This window comes from Nomascus leucogenys, chromosome 1a (genome assembly GCF_006542625.1).
Source record: "Nomascus leucogenys isolate Asia chromosome 1a, Asia_NLE_v1, whole genome shotgun sequence".
Taxonomy (NCBI): Eukaryota; Metazoa; Chordata; class Mammalia; order Primates; family Hylobatidae; genus Nomascus; species Nomascus leucogenys.
The window spans coordinates 40522034-40543890 of record NC_044381.1 but is presented as its reverse complement, the minus strand read 5'-3'; positions in this window follow the sequence as shown (position 1 = coordinate 40543890).

The following is a 21857-nucleotide window of genomic DNA, read 5'->3' as shown; positions in this document are numbered from 1 at the left end:
TATCATTCATCTTAACTCTATCTGTTAAAATTTATTTATTTTTGTCATCTATCTAAATCTGTCTTCATCATCATCTTTTATCTATCAAAATCTATCAAAATTTATATATTACTTATCATCTATTATCATCCACTTATCCATCAAAATCTGTCACCTATCTATCCACTTATAATCTATCATCTGTCTCTGTCTACCTATCATATATCTCCTATCTAGCTCTCTATTATCTCTATCTATCTATCCATCCACCTGTCATCTGTCTCTCTATTATCTATCTCCATCTAGCTATCTATCCACCTATCATCTATGTATCACCCATCTATCTCTATTATATCTATCTATCTATCTATCTATCTATCTATCTATCATCTATCTATCTATATCTATCTATATCTATCTATCTATCTATCTATCTATCTATCCATCTATCTATCTATCTATCATCTATCATCTATCTATCTATATCATCTATCTGATCATGACTCACACCAATACTCTAAGTCACCAGGTCAAGGATGGAGTCTGGATCTGCTTTGTTTGTTTGTTCCCTAAACCTCTCAGGTGACTTGCTGTCCAGGCCAAGTGGAGAAGAGCAATGCAGTTCTTAGTGGTTTCTGCTTCTGGCTAAGCCAAGATTTCTGTCTTAAAAAAGAGAGAGGCACAGACCTCATTCACAGGAAGAGCTCCTGTCTGCAGTGTGTGGTTTGGAGATGCCAAGCAGCTGGCCTGGATGAGCCTAGATTCCTCTTGTGGTTGTCTCTGTTTTCTTGTTTCCTGACCACATGGCTCTGGCTGGAGGTTCAGGACACAAGAATGCTCAGGCCTGGGCTTCCTGATCTGGGGTTCCATCCCTAAGCAGGAACACTCCACTGCCTGCTCCACCTTGCAGTTTGTTGTAGGTGTTGCTTATATGTTCCCTGACACTGTGGCCTTTGTGTTACTGTGGCTTTGCCCCTCCATCCCTTCCACCTGGGGATGCCTCACCGGGGCCATTCTCTCTGCCTATCACTGCCACATCTGTGAAGCTGTTCCTGGTCCCCAGTGTGCAGCGAGCAGGGGAGGGTTCATAGACTGGGTTTATGATGACCGATGCTGTGGATGACATTGTGTGCATGCAGGCAAGTGTGTGTGTGTGTGTGCACGCGTGTATGCACGTGTAGGGTGCGTGTGTGTGCATGTGCATAGGGTGTGTGTGCTCATAAATGTGCATTGTTGTGGGTCATGGGCACAGAACTCCATCATATTCTCACAGGGGTCTAGGACCCCCAGGACGTTAGATTCCATCCATATCATAGATTCTATCCCTATCAGGGCTCAGAGATTCATTCCTTGATCCCTCCTCCTCAGGACTCACACTGTGGCTAGCTTTGACCCCTATAGTGGTTACAACACTGTTCTCAATTTGTTTTCTTTAATGGGTCTGGGATGTTAAAGACTCAAGGCAAGTGATAAGTTCTTACCCATCATTGTCTCCTTGGTGGACCCAAGGGACAGAGCCTCAGCCTAACTGTTTAAGCAGGTGCTGGACTCCAGTGGGTCTTTTGTGAAACAGTTCAGGGTCAACTGGCCTCAGGTGTGACTGGATACAGGTGTCCCAGTGATCTTACTAGGATCCTGAGTCCTGCTCAATTTCTGGGCTCCACTTAATGATTTTTGACTCTAACATCAGACAGGCCTGCCCTGGTGGTCACAGGCAGCCATGAGCAGTTCTGGCATCACCCTTTCCTGACTCCAGCCCTGCACAGAGCTGCAAGACTCTATGCCAACCTTCCCAGTGAGGCAGGGCCACTTCTGAGCCTTGTGGGCGTAAGGGTGGGGAGCACACCATGTTGATTCGCTAGGCCTGGTCACATGTTTCCCATCAGTGGTAGAGCCTCATCCCTGCTCCACAGACCAAGTGGGGAGGAGGGAGGAGGAACACTCCCCAAGTGTCAGTCAAAGATGCGGATGCAAGAGGCAGGAATGAATGTAGGGAGGCCAAGACCAAATGTTCCCAACAACCAACAACCACAGTTGATGAAGGATGTGTTGATGAACGCACGGTATCCAGTTATGATGGTTAATTTTATGTGTCAATTTGTCTGAGCCACGGGGTGTCCAGCTAGCTGGTTACACGTGATTTCTGGGTGTGTCTGTGAGGGCCTTTCTGGATGAAATCAGCACTTGAATTGGTGGACTGAGCAAAACACGTGGCCCTCCCCAATGTGGTGGGTCTCACCAAATCCCTCTAGGGCACAAATAGAGCAAAAAGGCAGAGGAAGCAGGGCTCTGCCCCTTTTCTTCCTGCCTGCCTGTTCGTGTTGTGACTTTAGTATTCGGACCTTAAACTGGGACCTACACTCTTAGCTCCCATGCTTCTCAGGTGTCTGGACTCAAACTGGAATTACAGCACCGCTTTCCTGGGTCTCCAGCCTGCAGACACCACACTGCGGGACTTCAGCCCCTGAAGTCATACATACAAACATACAAGCCAATGCTTCATAACGCATTGCAAATGCCTCCATATATATATATGAGAAAGAGAGAGGACATAGAGATTCGATATCTATATATATCTGTCTCAGTGTTTGTGTGTGTTATGTGTGTGTGTGTATAATTAGCCATCAGGGAAATGCAAATTAAAACCACAATACCGCCGGCCAGGAGTGGTTTTGAGGTGTAATCCCAGTACTTTGGGAAGCCAAAGCAGGCAGATCACTTGAGCCCAGGAATTCACGACCAGCCTGGGCAACATGGTGAGACCCCATCTCTACAAAAAATACAAAAAATTAGGTAGGCATGGTGGCATGTGCCTGTAATCCCAGCTACTTGGGAGGCTGATGTGGGAGGATCACCTGAGACTGGGAGGTTGAGGCTGCAGTGAGCCAAAATAGTGCCACTGAACTCCAGCCCGGGTGACAGACTGAGGCCCTGTCTCAAAAAAAACCCCCCAAACCAAAAAAAAAAAGCACCCCACAGTACCACACTATATATATGGTGTGGACAGAGGTATATTCTCTTGGTTCTGTTTCTCTGAAGAACCCCAACACACTAGTGCCTCTCACAGATTACTTCTAGTCATCACATGAAAACAAGTAATAGGCAAGAAAACAGGGGACCTATTACCTGCTTTTCACAGATGGTGAATGTGACTTGTAGGGAGCACATCTTACCCAAGGAGGCAGCTCTGAAGTTACCCAGAGAGGACTGGAACCCAGTTCTTTGTGACTCAACACTAAGGGGTTTTCACTGCCCCAAAGCTCACCCCATGCTTGTTGAATGAAAAATACACAAATGGAAACAAGCCATAACAAGCGCTGGGGCCTGAAGGGCATGATGGAGGTGCATGAGCTGTCTGTCCCCAGGGTGAGCTAGGCCAGAGGTCAATTTCTTGCAGTTTCCGGGAAGAGATCTTTTACCCAACTCCCTGACATTTTTCATGGTGGCAACTTCCCAGCTTCCCTGGCTATTCTCTTCCCAAGGTGACATTCCAGAATGCCAGCACCTCAACAGACAATATTCTGAGGGATCAGGGCTTTTTGCAGAATAATCCTGGCTGGTGACTGGGACAAACTTCGGTTTGTGGCTGCAGGGAAGCTGGTAGCGCAGGGGCTGCCCAGGAGGGGTGCAACGCGGGCCCCAGACCGTCCCTCTCCATTCTACCACAGCAACTTCTTTCCCCTTGACGGTGTTCCTGGCAACTTCCTCCATGAGAGGAGATCTATGAGCAGACCCGAGTGGAGCCAAGAACTTGTGAATGGTCCAAGTGCCTTTAGGTCCAAGTGCCTTCCCCATGAGGAATGGAGCCTTGGCGGGCAAAGCCCCCTTTTCAGCCCATATCCCCTCAAAGTCCATTTGTCCCAGGTTTATGGGCACTGCTTTTTCAAAGGCATGGGTTTGCAAAGGAGGTTCAGCTTCGTTCCTGGGGCTGACTTGGTAACAGGCAGTTTTTTGAGATAATGTCACAATTTTCTAGTTGGACTCCATTGGTTCTGGGGTCAGGGACTGGTACTACGGAGGGGAGCCCCAGGTGGTTGAGACAAAGAGAAAGGTTTCCAGAGTTGGGTGTGGTCCCCTGCTCCAACAGTGTGGGCTCTGCGGTGGTGAGTGGGAAGCATCATTTTGTTACATTGTTGATTATCTGAAATTACATTTTCTATCTAGAGTTAAGTGTAAATTCACACGCAGTTGTAATAAATGATACAGAGAGATCCTTGTACCTTTTTACCCTGCTTCTTCCGATGGTAATATCTTGAAAAACAACTGCAGTACAGTGTCACAGCCAGGATACTGACATTGACACAGCCCAGACACGGAACACTTTCATCATCCCAAGGATCCCTCATGTTAAACTTTCATAGTCACATCCACTTCCTTCCTTCTCACCCTGTCCCTGACCCTGGCAACAACTAATTTGTTCTCCATTTCAATAATTTTGTCATTTCTAGACTATCATAGACATGTATTTATATAGCATATAACCTTTCCTGCTTGGCTTTTTTTCCCTGACTCAGCATAATTGTTTAGAGACTCATCCACAATTTTGTGTACATCATAACTTCCTTCCTTTTGGTTGCTGAGGGGTGCCCCATGGTATGAACATACCACAGGTTAGCTCCACCCGCTGAAGACTATCTGAGCTGTTTCCAGCTTTCAGCTATTACAAATAAAGCTAATATGCCTGTAATCCCAGCACTTTGGGAGGCCGAGGCGGGCGGATCACGAGGTCAGGAGATCGAGACCGTCTTGGCCAACGTGGTAAAACCCCATCTCTACTAAAGTACAAAAAAAAAAAAAATTAGCAGGGCATGGTGGTGTGCGCCTGTATTCCTAGCTACTTGGAAGGCTGAGGCAGGGGAATCTTTTGAACCTAGGAGGCAGAGATTGCAGTGAGCTGAGATCATGCCACTGCACTCCAGCCTGGCGACAGAGGGAGACTCTGTCTAAAAAAAAAAAAAAAAAAAATTAAAATGTTTTAAAAAGCTGATAGGAGCATTCACATCCAGATTTCTGTGTGAGTCTCCATTTTTAGGATAAGTGGACAAGAGTACAACTGCTAGGTCTTTTAGTAACTCTATCTTTAAGTTTACAAGGAATTGCCGAAGTATTTTCCAGAATGGCTGTACCATTTTAAATTCTCACCAGGAAAGTATGAGTGCCCTTGTTTCTTCATATCCTTGCCAGCATTTGGTGTTGCCACTATTTTTTATTTTAGCCATTCTGATGGGTGTGTAGATAACACTCCATTGTGGTTTTAATTTGCATTTCCCTGATGGCTAATGACATTGAACATCTTTTCATGTACTTGTTTGCTAATGGAGTATCCTCAATGACATGGCTGTTCGTGTATTTTTTTTCCATTTTCTAATTGGTTTGTTGGGATTTTTTTTTGGTTGAGTATTGAGAGTTCTTTCTATCTTTGAGGTACTGGTCTTTTTTTATATGTGGTTTATAAATATTTTCTTCCAGTTATCGGCTTGCCTTTTCATCCTCTTAACAGAGTCTTTGATAGAGCAAAAGATTTTGACTTGACGGGGTCCAATTTATCAATCAGGCTCTTATGAATCATTTTTTGGTGTTGCCCTTTGCCTCGCCTAGGTCATAAATATTTCCCCCTATTTAAAAAAAAGTTTTTCTTTTCATTTTATGTTTTACATTTAGTTCAGTAATCCATTGGAGCCAACGTGTGTAAAAGGTATGAGGTTTAGGTCCAGGTTCATTGTTTTGTCTTTGGATGTGGAATTGCTCCAGCACCATTTGTTGAAAAAGTTATTCGTCCTCCATTGAATTGTTTTTGCACCTTTATAAAAAAAAACCGATTGAGCATGCTCATGTGGGCCTCTTTGTGGGATCTCTGCTCTGTTCCATGGATCTGTGTGTCCATCCCTCCACCAGCACCACACAGTCTTTGTCACTGTAGCTGTGGAGTAAGCCTTAAGGATGAGTGTGGAGATTCCCCATACTTTATTCCTCCTCTTTGTCTACAGTGCTTTAGCTACCCATGGCTCTGTGCTTTTCCATATACATTTTAGAAAAACTTTGTCTATGTCTACCAAAAACCATGTCGGGATTTTCGTCAGGATTGCATCAAACTTATAGATCAGTTTGGGAGAACTGACATCTTTACGATGCTGAGTCTTCCAATTTGTAAACACAGTATGGCTCTCCATTTATTTAGGTCTTTAATTTTTTTAATCAACATTTTGTAACTATAAACATTTCAGGTTCTGTACTTGCTACATTTCACCTAAGTATTCTGTTTTCTCTGGAGCGAGTATAAATGGTATCGCTTTTGATTTCGATTTTCACATGTTCATTGCTAGAAATGCAATAGAGTTTTGTATGTTGCTCTGGTATCCTGCAAACTTGCTGCACTCATTTATTAGTTCTAGAAATCTTTTTGTAGATTTCTTTAGATTTTCTACACAAATAACCATGTCACCTACATATAAGGATAGTTTCGTGTCTTCCTTTACAACACAAGTGCTTTTTCCCCTGGTCTTATTGCCAGACTAGAACTTCACTATATGTGGAATAAGAGTAGTGGGAATGGACATTGTTTCCCTTTTCCCAAACTCAGAGGGCAGGCATTCAGTCTTTCACCATTTAAGTAAGATGTTAAATGTAGATTTTTTTGTACATACTCTTTATGAAGTTGTGAGAGTTCCCCCTCTATTCCTAATTTGCTGAAGTCTGTTTCATGAATGGGTGTTGAATTTTGTCAATTGCTTTTTTTGCATCAATTGATACAATCATTTTGTACAATGATTTTTCTCCTTTAACCTTCTGATATGGTGAATTACATTGATTGATTTTAAAATATTGAACAAACCTTGCATTCATGGAATAGATCCCACTTGGTTACGGTGTATAATTTTTTGTTTCACATTGCTGGGTTTGATTTGCTTATTTTTTTTTGAGGATTTTTGCCTCTGATTTCATGAGAGATATTGGTCTGTAGTTGTCTTTTTTAGTACTGTATTTGTTGTTTGGTCTTGGTATCAGTGTAATACTGGCTTCAGTATTCATCTCTTCAGATCATTCCACATCTAACACATCTCATTGTTGATGAATGGTGATTATATTATGAAACTCTTGATTCTATTTAATCTTCTTTTTTTTCTTCTTTTAATCTGGAAGTCCCCTGTCTTCATATAATACAAGGGGCAAGTGGGCGTGAATATTTAGCTTTCCCTTTGGCCCCGCTGATACCTTCTTAGCTGAAGTGTGGTACCAACTCAAATCACTGCACTGTCTCTTAATGGAGACGTAAGATCACCTTCCTGCTGATACCAGGGAGGGGAAGAGGAGGGCTGGCTCATACTGTTTTGTTGCTGCAGGGAGGGATGCAAACTCAGTTCCCCACTGGGCCTCACTGACACCAGGAGCCCTGACTTATGTCACTTTGCTCAGTCTTATTGATGCTGGAGGTGATGGAGGCTTAGCTTGCCACTGGATCACACTAACACCACTGGCAGGAGAATTGGGGTGCCACCTGCTTCTGCTGGGCAGAGGATGGAAGATGAACAGCACTCAATACCACCCAGAGTAATACTAAGCAGAGAATGGAAGGTTAACTTCCTGTTCAGACCTGCTGAAACCACAAGGGCAAGGTGGGTATGGGTTTCCCTTCATCTTTGGCTGGAGTAGGGTGGGTATTGCCAGTTTTCTGCTATTAGGCTACCTTTTTTCATTTTTTGGCTAGGGGGAATAGACTTTAAAGATTTTTATATTCTTCTATTGTGGCAAAATACACATAACATAAAATTTATCATTAGTTACATTTAGTGTATTCACGATGTTGTACAACTGTCATCAATATACATTTTTTTTTTTTTTGAGACAGAGTTTTTCTCTGTTGCCCAGGCTGGAGTGCAGTGCTGTGATCTTGGTTCACTGCAACCTCTGCCTCCCGGGCTTAAGCAGTTCTTCTGCCTCAGCCTCCTGAGTTGCTGGGATTACAGGCACCTGTTACCACACCCAGCTAATTTTTGTGTTTTTAGTAGAGACAGGGTTTCACTGTGTTGGCCAGGCTGGTCTCAAACTCCTGACCTCAGGCGATCTGCCTGCCTTGGCCTCCAAAAGTGCTGGGATTACAGGCATGAGCCACTACACCTGGCCTACCAATACTAATTTCTATAACATTTTAATCACCTTTAAAGGAAACCCTGTCCCCTTTAAGCAGTCACTCCCTGTTCTCTCCTCCCCTATCCCTAGCAACAGCTAGTTGCCCCCGTGTCTCTATCACATGATTCTGTTTATGTGAAATGTCCAGAATAGGCTCTACTGTGGCTTTTTGTGTCTTGTGTCTTTCATTTAGCATGATATTTTTGAGGTTCATCAGTGTTGTGGTATATATCAATACTTTGTTCATTTTTATGGCTGGATAACACTCCATTGCCTGTATTACCACATTTTATTTATCCATTCATCCCTTGATGGACATTCGGGATGTTCCCACTACTTGGGAAGCATTCCACGTCATTCTGAATGCTGTGCTATGAACATCCATCTACAAGTTTTTGTTGAACACCATTTTTAATTCTTTTGGGATTATATCCAGAAGTAAAATTGCTCGGTCAAAGGGTAATTCTACGTTTAAATTTTGAGGAACTGTCATACTGTTTTTTCACATCAGCTGTACCATTCATTTTACATTCTAGCAGCAATGTATGAGAGTTCCAGTTTCTCCACATCCTCACCAACACTTATTATTTTCTGTTTATTTTTCTTAATTTTAGCCATACTAGTGGGTGTGAAGTAGCATTTCTTCATAGTTTGGATTTGCATTTTCCTTATGACTAATGGTGTCAGCCATGTTCATGTGCTTGTTGGCCATTTGAGTATCTTCTTCAGACATGTCTATTCAAGTCTTTTCCTCCATTCTATAACTGAGTTGTTTGTCTTTTTGCTATTAAGTGGTAAGAGTTCTTTTTTAAATTTAAAACTTAAAAAATTTTAAGACGAGATCTTGCTACATTGCTCAGGCTGGTGTCAAACCCCTGCACTCAAGTAATTCTCCCACCTCAGTCTTCTGAGTAGCTGGGATTACAGGCATGTGTCACCCTGCCTAGCAAGAGTTCTTTATTTATTACGGACCCTAGACTCTTATCAGACATTGACTTGCAAATATTTTCATCCATTCTGGGGATTGTCTTTTCCCTTTCTTGATAGAGTAATTTGGTGCATAAAGGTATTTAATATTAATGAAATCCAGTTTACCTATTTTTTCTTTTGTTTCTTTTGTGGAATAGGTCTTTTTCTTTTTTGACTGTTGGTGGCCCTCTGAGGTTGATATCATGAGTATTCTCATTACATAGGTGACAACTGATGGCCAGGGAGTCTCAGTGATTTGCCTGTAGGTGGTGGAGCCAGGTTGGAGGCCAGGCAGCCTGGCTGCAGAGCTCTGCTGTCTTTCAGACAGGTAAGTATGGAAGGCTTCACTGCTGGTCTCCAATGCCATGAAATGATGGGATATAGCACAGTGACATTCTTTGTGTAAAAACCAACTACTTCACTTTTAAGAAACCAATTAGTGCTATCGGAGAACCCGGAGAATTCATAGCCATGCAATAGCTACCATGCCATATAAAAGTCTAAGCCGAGGCCGGGCGCGGTGGCTCACGCCTGTAATCCCGGCACTTTGGGAGGCTGAGGCGGGCGGATCACGGGTCAGGAGATCCAGACCATCCTGGCTAACACGGTGAAACCCCATCTCTACTAAAAATACAAAAAATTGGCTGGGCGTGGTGGCGGCGCCCGTAGTCCCAGCTACTTGGGAGGCTAAGCAGGAGAACGGTGTGAACCCAGAGGGGAGCTTGCAGTGAGCCAAATGCACCACTGCACTCCAGCCTGGGCGACAGAGTGACACTCCGTCTCAAAAAGAAAAAAAAAGTCTAAGCCTAGAATTTCACAGAGGTTACCTGCCCACTAAAATTGAAGACACCAAAAGGCAAGTGATGCAGGAAGACTTTCTCAGAGTTAGACTTGCAGTGTGGCTAAACCGTCTAATTTCATCTGAATCAAATTCCAAACAGGTTGGAAAATTAAACCACCGAGATGTTAATCAAAGCTGGTTTAGAACAAAAAACAAAACAAAACATGGAAACTTTATGTTTCAAATATGATTTATTTTCTTTTTAAAAACAGGTATCTCTTTTCCATGATTCAAAATTCAATAGGTAGAAAAGGGTGCATGGGAAAATCCCTTCCCTCCCTATTCAGTCCTAGCCACCCCATCCCACCTATTTCCTGCATGTCCTTCCAGGTTTTCTCTATGCGCAAACATTTGATCCATATATGCTTCGATTTTAAACAAATACCGTCTAGGTGCACAGATGTTGTGCCTTGGGATTTTTTAACTTGCTACTCTGTCTTGGAGATTAGTCCTCATAAGGATGTACAGAGCTTCCTTGTTCCTTCTGATGACTTGGCCTCATCCTCTCTCCCCCTGGATCTTTGGATCCTCTCTCCCTCTTCCCACTGGATCTTTGGAAGTCAGAGCTGAGGGCAGAGGCCCCAGCAGCATTGTTCTGAGTTCTGAGTCCAAATCTTTCCCAGTCCCCAGAGTACAGCTGTCATGCTGATGCCCCTCAGGAACCTCTGCAGAAGCCAGGAGAGCTCCTGAAACACAGGGGGCCCTCCTGTGCCTTCTGGGATGGAGCTGGACTCAGCAGGGAGACAGCAAGGAGAGAGTTAGAGGAGGCAATGTCCATTCAGACCCAGCAGAGGAAAAATACCTTCCTCCTGCCTGCGTGGGCCTCACTCCTGGCTGTGAGTCCACCATAGGGTTCCCAGGCCTGCCACCTCCCACAGCCCCAGGGCATGCTACCTGGGCATGCCACCTTCCACAGCCCCAGGAGCGAGGAAATACTCCTGCACCCAGCAGGTGAGGAGATGGGTGCAAGGGAGGACAGGACCTGGCCACGCTTTCAAGCTGGCTTGTGACTGTGAGGGGGTTCAACCCCTGCCCCCACGCCCTGTAAAAATGGCTGAATGTTTTTGTTCCTCTTGGGAGAACACACACCCGATTTCCCGGAAGAGCCCAAGCTCTGGGGCCACATAGCCCTCCCTCGAGTCCTGGCCTGCCCTGAGCAGTGGTGCGCCCCTGGGCACCTTCCTTCAGCTCCGTATCTGCACCTGGGAAGTACCTGGCAGCGGGAAGACTGTGCAGGTTCAGGATGTGAATGGGGTCTGGGTAGCACCCAGCTTTGTGAGGAGTAGATCCCGCCCACCGGGTGCTGAGTGCTCTGGCTCCCTCATTACTGGAATGAAGCCCTCCTCCCTCCTGCCAAAAATGCCCCTGCCCCACGGGCCTTTCTAAAGGGCACAGAGCTCCCTGACTTGCCCCTTCCCAGAATTCTGGCTGTCCTGCTGCACCTAGCTGATAATTTGGCACAGGTGCACAATCCCAGGTGCCCTCAAGTTGGTCTGCCTCCTCTGACTCTACCTGGCTCTTGGCTCTGTGAGCACAGAGCTGGGGTGTTGTCAGACACAATCGCAGCTGCCAGGTCCCAAGGCATGCTGGAACCTGGACGTGTGGGAAGGCAGAAGGCTGGGAAACAGCCCCTCTGAGGAGCCTTCTATAACCCACCCCTGACCTCAGAGCAGAAGCATAGAGGTGGAACAGGATGACAAGACTGTCTGCCCCTTTGTCGGAGACCACAATGTGCCTGGTGGATGAAGGGACAGGGCAATGGCAGCTGTTTCTGCTGCCTGCCCTCCATCCTGCCATCTTCTGTTTTTCTTTGGAGGCTCACAGGTCTCCTTTTCTCTGGGTCCAGGTAGTTAGATGGGGCTGGCCCTGGGGCCTAGTCCTTGGTCAGCACATATGGCATTGCCCTGACTGTCATGATGGCCTCAGAGCCATCTGACATAGAGCCCGATCAGAGTTTGGCAAAGTGGGTAGACATACACCACAGACTGTGTGTAGTTTACAAGGACCTCGCTTTAATGACATAGGCAGGTTAAAAGTAAAAGATTAGAAAAGATAATAGCATGCAAGTATTAATTTTTTAAAAGTAGAAATGTTTATATAAATATCAGATAAAGTAGACTTCAGAGCTAAGAAAATTACTAGAGACAAAGGGAGACATTATATCATGAGAAAAAGCTCAATCCACCAGGAAGACATAATGGTCCTAACTAAACAACAGAGCTTCAAACTGCACAAGGGAAAACTGGGAGAGCTGAAAGGACAAACAGCCAAATCCACAGTTATAGTTGGTTCTGGGCATGTGACCTCAGACGTCCAGTCAGAGAGAGCCTGGTGTGTGGGAGGCTGCCGAGTAGGGTGGGAGACTGCTGTCCAGTGACCCTGCAGAGGCGCCCCCACGGAGAATGTGGCTCCAGGACGAAGAGGGAGGGTGATCATCACATCCTGTCCGAATCCGGAGCCAGCGTCTCTGCCTTTTCCCCCAGGGCCTTTGCACATCCCCGCTGGTGCCAGGCAAGCTTCCAGCCACCGGAGCACACGATCATCGAGAACACAGGCTGCGAGTGACATCTCTGACCCTCGGCTTCTTATTCTGTAGATTCCACCACTGTCTCGGGGCATAATGGTGAGAGCTACGTGAGACAACTGACATAAGACCTACTACCTTGCCTGTCACACAGTTGGTGCTCAATACATGCAAGCTCCCTGTCCCTGGGCGCAGAAAAAGAGACTGAGTCCTGGGAATGAAGAGGTGGAGGGAGGCCGCTGGTGTGTGCAGGAGCCTCCAGACACAGCTGACATTCAACAGCCCACCATGCTCCCAGCCCCAACGGGCTGAATGAGAGGCATCAGAACCACAAATCCCCGGCTTCATTTCAGTGGCCCTCAAGTGTTCTCTATCTGAAAGTTCTCATGGCAGAACCTCAACTAAAGGCAGAGAAGACACAATCTCCTCCACACATTGGTATTAGGTTTGACCATCATGAACAGAAAATCCAAAGTTACAGTAGCTTAAGAGAGATCAAAATTTATTTCTCTTTCAAATAAAAGATGCAGAGGTAGGAATGAAGGACCCTGGTCCTTCTGTCTTTCTGCTCATCCTTCCTCAATCCACTGCTTCCATCCAGTGGTCAAAGATGGCTGCTTGAGAACCAGCCATCACAGCTGCCATTCCAGCAAGCAGGAAGTAGTACAAGTGGCAAAGAAAGGCTCACCATCTTCTATTTACATCACTTACATGAAGTCCCATGTGTAATGTCTGCTGTGATGTCACTGGCCATACCAACCTGCATAGGAGGCTGGGAAATAGAGACTGCTCATGCATCCACCCATATGATTATGAGTAAGCATGCATGGAAGAGTGGGCCATAGGGATATAACCATTCTCTGCTGCTCTTGCAGCCCAGGTGAGAACTGACCCCTTTTAGCCTCTGTGTGTATTTCCTTGTCATCACTCCTGAGCCATGATCAAATCTGTTCTTGTTCTGGCTGGGTCTCCACTGTCCTTAGGGGAGCAAAAGAAGGTGTCCTGAGCCCCATATGGCCCAGACAGTGCAGCAGGGCCCAGGTCAGCAGGGGATGGCTGTGGTAATTAGTGGGGGATTCTCAGGGAGAAGTGTTCACATCTCAGCTGCCCCTGCTCCATGAGAACTGGGTCTCTCTCCAGAGCTGCCCTATGAGACAGATGCCTTTCCTCAGGGACCACATAGCATGTCTGTGAGGTTGTGTTGGTGCAGTGGGAAAAGCCCAAGACTTGGAGCTAGAAAGACATGGGTTTGAATCCCAGCTCTGCCGCCTACTTGCTGTGTGATCTTGTGAGGGGGTGAGGGTGGTCCTACCAGCTCTGCAGCCTCAGTTTCTTCATCTGTAAAGTTGGGAAAGGATTGTTGACGATGGAGGGGTGCCAGGAGTAGCAGCTGGACAGCACATCCACCTACTCCTTATGCATTTATGGAGCACCTCTTGTATGCCAGCATGTGCTTGTCTCCAGGTATAGGAGCAAGCAGGTGGCCAACCAGATAGAACTCCCTTGACTTTGGCCTAAGAGGGTGGAAAGGCAGTGGAAACAGCCCCAAGTGGAAGTGTGCTACCAAGGAGTCCCGGATGTCCCAGGAGCCTGCCTAGGGCACCAGGAAGCCTGGGGTCAGGGCATGCCTCCTGGAGGAAGCTGCAGTCGCTGAGGCCTGAAGTCTGAATCAAGTCCCTTAGGCATTGCAATAGGCAGCCAGGTGTCCCACCTCCTATTACTCACAGCCTTGCGGTCCCTTCCACGTGGACCAGGCTTGTGTGTGACCAATGTGTTTGAGTCTCCTAGGGCTGCCATGACAAAGTACCACAAACTGGGTGGCTTAAAACTACAAGAAGTTATTTGCTTACAGTTCTGGGGCCAGGCCAGGATCAGGGTGTTGGTCAGGTTGTTTCCTTCTAGATGCTCTGAATGCTCTAGAATCCTTTCCATGTTTCTCTCCCAGCTGTCAGTAATTCTTGGCGTTCCTTTGCTCCTAGAGGCATCACTCCAGTCTCTGCCTCCATCCTCACACAGCCCTCTCACTGTGTCCTCTGGGTATCTGTGTCCTCATGCAGCCTTTCTGTTAGAATGCCACTCATTGAATTTAGGACCCAGCCTAATCCAGTATAACCTCATCTTAACTAATTACATCTCCAAATACACTATTTTCAAATAAATTCATATTCTGAGTTTCTGGGTACACCTGCATTTTGATGGATATTTTCTTTTTTTAATTTTTGAGACAAGGTCTCACTCTGTCACCCAGGCTAGAGTGCAATGGTGTGATTACAGCTCACTGCAGCCTCAACCTCCTGGGTTCAAGTGATCCTCCCACCTCAGTCTCTGTAGTAGCTAGGACTACAGGCATGTACCATCATACTCAGCTGATTTCTAATTTTTTTGTAGAGACAGGGTTTTGCCATGTTGCCCACTCTGTTCTTGAACCCCTGGACTCAAGCATCCCACCCACCATGGCCTCCCAAAGTTCTGGGATTACAGGCATGAGCCACTGCACTCAGCTTTGATGGATGTTTTCAAACCAATACACAACAGCATATGGCAGAGGTGATGGCATATCACTTCCAAAATTAGGTTATAAAAGACTGTGTGCCTTCCATCTTGACTCTCTTTCTCAGATCACTCGCTCTAGGGGAGGTTAGTCTCCATGTTGTAAGCCCTCTCAGAAGCCTGTGGAGAGGTCCACATGGTGAGAAGCTGAGGTCTCCAGCCAACAGCCATGGGAGTGAGTCCAAGCTCTGATCCAAGTCACAAGGATCAGAAGCAGATCCTCCAGTCTCTGTCAGGCCTTCAGATGAGACCACAGGCCTGGCTGACAGCTTAACTGCATCCTCACAATAGAACTAAGCCAGAGCCACCCAGCAAAGTTGCTCCTGCCTTGCAAATTCACAGGAACTGTGCAGTTATAAGTGTTTGTTGTTTTCAGTTGCTAGGTTTTAGGGCAATGTGTTATGCAGGCATAGTGAGACAGCACAGATGAGGGGAGGGAGGGAGAATGCTCCAGGCACAGGGAAGAGCATGAGCAAGGCCTTGCATGCAGTGGAGTCTGAGAGGCTAGTGGGAATATGCCTGGAGGTGGGGCCAGAGCAGTCGGCCCTGGCCTGGAGGCTTCCTGACCAGGCCTGGCATCCAGCACATCCTCCATAAACAAAGCTGATGGCTGACGTTTCTAGGATGGGCTGCAGATGGTGCCTCTCCTCTAGCCTCCTGTATATTTTAGAGGAAATATCTTCCTTGACCACAGCATGGGGGTGTCCGTATTGCCCCTTTCTGTGCTGCCTTTTGTTTATGTCATGTTTTGTTATTTCTGGGTTCCCCATTTACAGTCACCAGATGTTGGCTGCTTTTAACCCTGTTGGCTGGCACTAGTAGAGTTCTAAGGAAGAGACGCTGCCCAATGTTGCAGAGAGTTATAAATGAGTCCATTAAGGGAGGTGGATTTGCTAAAAGGTTGCCTTTGCTCCACCTGGTCCAAGCATCGCTCACATGATCGATGATTCCAGAGCCTTCAGACACGTCTTAAACTTTGGTGCATTTTTAATGCCTCAAAAGTTTCCAATTAAAGTCAAATGGCTCTTGGCAAAGTCCAAGACATTTTTACTAACTAAAATAAATGCCTAAGCAGCCTCCACAGTTTATGACTTCACGTGGGTGAGGATAAGCAGTTAGGAGGTTGGGGTTAGGAATGTGTTAGGAATGGGAGGCCCAGGGAACCCATGAAAGTTACCCAGAAAACAGGGCTTGGGTGGGGCTTTTTGAAAAGCACACTTCCGCTTTTCATCTTCATTGGCCAGGGGAGAGGCAGGGGTGATGTGGGAAAGGTGATGTGATCCGGCACAAGGAGGAAGGTGCTGGACTGAGGTCAGGAGGCTGCAGCCAGCTCCAGCTTTGCCATGTGTACCTGAGCCTGTTTCTGCACCGAGCTCCTGGTGAAATTTAACTGAGCAGGTATGTGAGGTCTCTAGAAGGTGCCTGCCGCAGGGAGTCCCCAGGGTGTCAGCAGTCAGGGCTATCACCCCTTCTGCAGGTGACCCCTTCACCTGATGGCCCCCAGCACTTGGAATGGCCAGATGCCTTCTCTCCTCTGCTTCTTCCTCATCCCTCTCATTTGCGTACCCGGCAGGGCACATAAATTCCCAGGACACACACAGGTCCGATTTCAACAGCTTGTTGGTATCTTGGAGGAGGAGCAGCTCTGAAGAGCTCAGTGTCTCATTAGGAGAAGAGAAGCCCTTGCTTTACAGTATTTAGTACCTAGAAGTTTCTGCTAGACTCCTGGACAAAGGGGAGGTCCCCTCCTTCTCTCCCAGCCTGTGGTGTTAGCCTTTCCTAGGAACCTCTCTTCCTCCCTGAAGGCTCTGCCTTTCCCCTGCTCATTGACACTAGGAAGGCCACCCCCTTCCAGGGACCAAGAGTCCTACCCAAGGGGTAAGCAGGGCTAATGGGCCCCAGGCAGGGGTATTCAGGAGGTTCCTCCCGGGAGCTGGTCTGAAAGGTGGAGGGGAGGGCAGCTCAGGCAGGGCCTGGCCCCACTGGGTGGGAAAGGCCAGTTCCTGGGGCAGCTGGCACTCCAGGCACATGGTCAGTATGCGTGGCCTGATCTGAGAGTGGGAAGACACACCATCTCCCATGACTTTCCCTGTGTGGCTCCTCCTTTGAGAACTTGTGCATCAATGGGTCAAGACCCATGTAGGTTGACACTGCATGGAGAGGATCCAGTTTGCAAGCTGGGAATTTTGGACAAGTTGCATGAACTCTTTCAGCTCAGAATCCTGGACAATGCCAAAGTAGTAATAACATAAGAAAGAAGTATCTGCAGCGGGGCTGGGCAGGTTGGGGTGGCTGCACTTGGCAGGTCAGGTCCTGGGGGTAGTAGTTGGCCTGAGACCTCCATTCTCAGCAACCCACGGCCAGCGAGCCTCCTGACTCAGACTGAGGATACACCCTTCCTCCCGCCCTCTGTGAATCATACAAGTCCTCGGGACTGGGCTACAGGGTCCTGTGAGACCTGAGAAGACCCTGGCATAAGGAGGGCAGCCTAGCCAACCCTTCTGACTGCTGCCTGCCCAGCAAGGTCCCATCTGCACTCAGCAGGCTCAGAAGAGAGGGTGGTGTGATCACACTCTGCAGATGGCAATACCGGGGCAGCAAGGGGGCATGGTTTCTCTGAGGTCCCAGGGAAGAGCCGAGCTGGGGATTGAGACCAGCTGTGACACCACCCAGGCCACTTCTGCTGTGCTGGGTCTGCCCTCTGACCGCCCAGAGGCTGGGGTGAGCTCCAACAGGCGGAGGTGGGCAGCACGGTGGCCGGCTCAGGCCAGCCCGGGCAACAACTGCTTCACAGAGCCAGAGTCCTGGACCTACGTGAGAGCCCAAGGATTGCTGGGCTGTCCCAGGGTACGGTGCTGGCTCTGACCATGGGGGTGCTGGGAGCTCTTCCAAGAGAGCAGCTGCTGACCACCTCCCGTGCTCACCTTGCCAGACCCATGTGATACTCTGAGTTGCCCGGCCCCTCCGACACCCTCCTCCTGAGCTCTCACAGGTGTGAGAACCCCTGCAGACCCCTGGTCCTCATGTCCACGTCCCCCACTAACTCCTCTTTCTGGGCCCTCCTCTGCCTGTGCCTCCTCACCCTGCACAGCATATGTGGTTTCTTATTTTACCACTATTTATGAAGCCAGCACAGTGTGCCATGGGAGGAGCCCGGGTCCCTGTGGGGGTCATGGGGCCACATCCTGTAGCCAGTCCCAGGGCTTACCCATTGCCCAGCCCAGCCAAGATTCCCACAGCCTCACTCCAGGTTCAGTATGTCCCTTAGAAGCAACGGATCATCCACTGCACAGATGGGTTTTGAGGGGCATGTGACCAGATGGTGACAGCTGTGGCTCCTTGGTGCCAGGCAAGGAGCACAGAGGATCTGACCTTTTGAGTCATCAATATTACTCTGTTCAGCCACTGTCCTAGGCATCCTAAGAGGGGGAACTTCTCCAAGGTCTGGGAGCTCAAGGATGCTGCCAGGGGACAAGGACAGCAGAGCCTCCACTCCGGCCCTCCAGCCTGGCATTCCCAAACCCCATCACCCGCTCTGTCCTGTGTGTGTATGCATGCATGCATGAGTGCATGTGTGAGTGTGGCAGCTTGAGAAAAGGAGACACTCCTAGCCTCTGGGGTTGTTGCTCAGGTTCCAACTCTGTCCCACCATGAGTTGCTGTCATTTCCTCAGACTCAGCTTCCCTCAGGAATATGGGGTAGCTAGAAGCATCGCTACAAGCAGACAGTGGGAAAACTAGGACTCGGGGCTTGGGGCTCAGGGCTTTCCTGGGCCCAGGCTGCATCTGGTTGGAGCTGTGGGAGTCATAAAGAATGAAGTTGTGGCTCCAGAGAAAGGCTGTACCGTGGGATTTTATGAAAAGAAAAAACGCAAATGTTAATCTTGTTTCCTCACCAAAGAATCCTTGATGGGATCAGCCAATAGGGCCATTCCATGGAGTGCACTGACTATTTCAAGGGGGCAGGGGTTTTTCCCTACTCCTTTTAAATACTTCTCCTATTTTTTAAACCTCCTTTTCCGGTTTTTCTTTGTTTTGAATTATAAATTGCTTAATTGCCCTTTTCTCTTATTACTTTGTGGTGTTTGTAACTAATATTTTGACAATTCTGGAAAATCCAAGAAACAGAACTAAGAGTCCGAAGGTGCCAGGGTGGGCGAGGGTGTGAGCAGCACAGGCTCCTGCCCCATGACTGGGCATGTGACTTGGCCCTGGCACTTGGAAACCAGTGTGACATCAGCTAGCAGAGCTAACAGAAGCCTGCCCTAAACCCAGCAATTCCACTCCTGGGTGAGTCCCCACACATATGTACCCAGAGACAGGCACAAAAATGCTCCCAGGAACTTTGTTCAGAGTAGCAAAGGAGTGAGGCAGCCTTTGGCAGTAGAGTGGACAAATTGTGTGAATTCATACAACAAAAACAACACATTGAGGACAAATCAGTTATAGTTACATACTTAGCCATGTGTGAATCTTAAGAACATGATGCTGAGTGAAGAGGCCAGTCATAAAAAATATATATCACATGGTTCCATTTTTATCAAGTCTGAAAGTATGCAAAATTACACACTGCAGCATTTAGGGATGCAGACACACATGGTGAGATGAAATCTGAACAAACAAGGGAATTGTTAACACAGAATTAGGGTGGTGGTTACCTCTAGATTGAAGGGATGCCCATGGGTATTTCTATTTCTTAAGCCAAATGATGGGGCATAGATGGGCATTTCTTGGTATTCTTTACCCCTTATATGTGTGTTATACATCATCATTCCTAAGACTTCACTATTATTGAAAATAATTGAGGAGTTTGTTATTTTACTTCCCTTCCTGTGCTAATAGCCCAGGCGCCTGCCCTGAGACACACAGCCCGGCTCACCTTCCTCCCTGCCTGCTGGCCACACTCTCTCTTTTTCCCGCAGATCCTGGCCAGACAGGATGGCTTTGCTTTTCCTCTAGGGTCTAGCCAGAGGCCTCTCTACTGTAGCCATAGGGAAGACTCCCCGATCTGGTCCTCCACATCTGCTCTCAGAATGAACAAGAGATTCATGATAAAACATTCTGATTTAATATTCCCAGCGTGTCCTCCCTGTCCCATCAGTTCATTCTGGTTGTCCTGTCCTCTCTCTACCCCTCCCAGTACACTGGGAAAATGCTCCCGGAGACTCCCGTTAACAGTGGGGACGTCCTAATCCAGAATGCAGATGCTGCACTTGGTGTCCTTGGCCTGGTCTTGCCAAGCATCCAGCCTGTCCCTGGGTGTGGTCAGCTTCTCCTTCCCTGGGGTCCAGACCCTTCTTCCTAAGGCTCATCACCATCAGGACAGGCTGTGGAGCTGCTCTGCAGTTTGGACACAGGCCCATGGGGGTGTCCCATGGCACTGGCTTTGTGGCTGTGATTGGCCAGAAACACAGGGGCTCAGTCCCCCAAGTAATGAGCACCCCATTTTTTTCATCACTGGGTGTTATGAGTTGAATAGCACTCAGTTATGAGTTGAATGAACCCCCTGCCAAAGTTATACTGAAGTGCTGACCCCCAGGACCTCAGGATGTGACCTTATTTGGAAATAAGACTGTTGCACAGGTAATTTGTTAAGATGCCATACTAAAGCAGAGTGGGTCCTAATCCAACATGACATATTCTTACAAGAGGAGAGACATAGACACAGACCCACAGGGGGAAAAGGCCATGTGACCACAGAGGCAGAGATGAAGTGCTGCAGCCACAAGCCAAGGAACTCCAAGATTGCAGGTCACCACCAGAAGCTGGAAGAGGCATGAAGGATTTTCTCCTGGAGCCTTCAGAGTGAGTGCGGCCCTGCTGACACCTTAATTCCAGATTTGCAGGCTCCAGAACTGTGAGAATAAATTTCTATTTTTTTAAGCCACCAGGTTTGTGGTGGTTTGTGACGGCAGCTCAGGAAACGAACACGCTGGCTATCTTATCACCAAATAAAGCTAAAACCACCTGAAATTCCATCACCCAGAGGAAACTGCAGCTTCTGACAGCCACGCCTCCCGAATAGTTCCTGTGCATAGCCACTGCACTGATTTATAGCACCGAGGTGTGTTTCTCGGGCTGCTCTGAAACCTGCTTTCAGATATACGGTAGATATTTACACGTGGATCTACAGCATGGATTCAAATGAGTGCAGCATTGCATGCATGGAAAGAATAGGCTTTAACAAAGCTGCTGTTGGTGTATACTAAGGTTATTTCTTCACTCTCTCCCTCTCTTATATCCTCTCTCTCTCTCTCTCTCTTTCCCTACACACTCCTGCTCTCTCTCTCTCAAACTTCCCTGACTCTGTAAAGAAATGAGAAAACACAGACCTTTCTGATCATCAATGTTTTTAAATGCCTGTGTATTAATGACTGGTGAGTATGTGTGTTGACGAGTGGAAGGCAATCTTTCTTGTCTTAAATGAGAAAAAGTCATAGGAAAAATGAGCTTTGTGTTGTCAAACATTAGCCTGAGCAGACGCCCTCTGAGCGCCCGACTCTAGGGGCTTCCTGAAACCAATTGCATTTTTCCTGAAGGAGTGTGTTTAACGTCAGCACCCTGAGGAGCTTGGCCGAGAAGAGCCCCGAAGGCCAAATATTTACATAGCCAACCCCAAGCCCCATGGAAATGACCTCATGAACGTTGTTTCTAATTCATAAGACATGGTGATGAATAGTGAATAGGAGCCGCAGCCTCTCTAATCCTCACTCCAACACTTGGGGAATGGGTTCCTGGGTGGGGAGTGAGCTGGGGACGGCAGGGGAAAAAGACTTTGGTGTCCTGCAGGAGTGGGTTTCAATCTTGGCTCCAACTTCCTTGTTGTGTGACCTTAGATAGGTCATTGCAGCTTTCTGAGCCTCATTTC